An 880-nucleotide genomic window follows, 5' to 3' on the forward strand; every position below is an offset into this window, starting at 1 on the left:
ACCCGACCACACCTGCACCTCCACACTTCTCCCTCGGGGCTTTTGGTTCTGTTCCTTCTGTCTATAAATTGAACTATGGCTCAAAGCTGACATTTAAAGGGGAGGGGGGGATTGACCATAAAATGTTATTGTACTGTACTGTAGGGCGTAACTGCCTGTGTGATGGTAATGCATACATACAGACACATTGATTGATGTACATGTTTCCTGTGTTTGTGTGTAGCATACTGTACGTTTGCGACTGTACAAACGTTAGAAGCACTTTTCTGTATAGTGTAGCCTGGTATTTTTGCATTCATAGTGCAATATGTGACTTGCTTTTTGATTTGAGCTGTATAGTGAGGAGTCAAGAAACTTGTGTACATTGTTCAGTGGCACACATTAATTGGGGGGAAGTTGTAAACATAAAGAAAAAAAAAAAAAACTGGGATACTGATTGACTTGAGGTAAAATCCTCTTCCAGCAGACGACAATGAGAGGAATGTGGACGTGAAGCTGCTAAAAGTCGCAGCTCCTCAAGTTTGGACAAATCAAAGAATGTTGTTTTAATTTGAACGATTTTGAGAAGCAAAAGAAGACAAGGTCTTATTTTTAAGCTTTTTCATGCAGTTCAGTCCCACTGTGCTGCGATTCTGTCAAGTTGCAGGTTATTTTTTCTAAATTATTCGGGGCATTGTGACAAATCAAAGGTATCGGTGTCACTCTATTGCTTTGGGAGACAAGGTTTCTACACATGGAGCAGTGAAAATGGAGAAACACTGAACCAATGAAATCCGATTTTGGACTTTTAGCATCTTCTCTTCTCTTATAGATCTATTATTTTTTTCCTTGAAGAAAAAAAAAAAAAAAAACTTCTCTCTGAGATTGTAGTGTCTGCTGT

The sequence above is a fragment of the Seriola lalandi genome, unplaced genomic scaffold, assembly GCF_002814215.2.
Source record: "Seriola lalandi dorsalis isolate HSWRI2012SDOR001 ecotype SW California unplaced genomic scaffold, Sedor1 jcf7180002054505, whole genome shotgun sequence".
Taxonomy (NCBI): domain Eukaryota; kingdom Metazoa; phylum Chordata; class Actinopteri; order Carangiformes; family Carangidae; genus Seriola; species Seriola lalandi.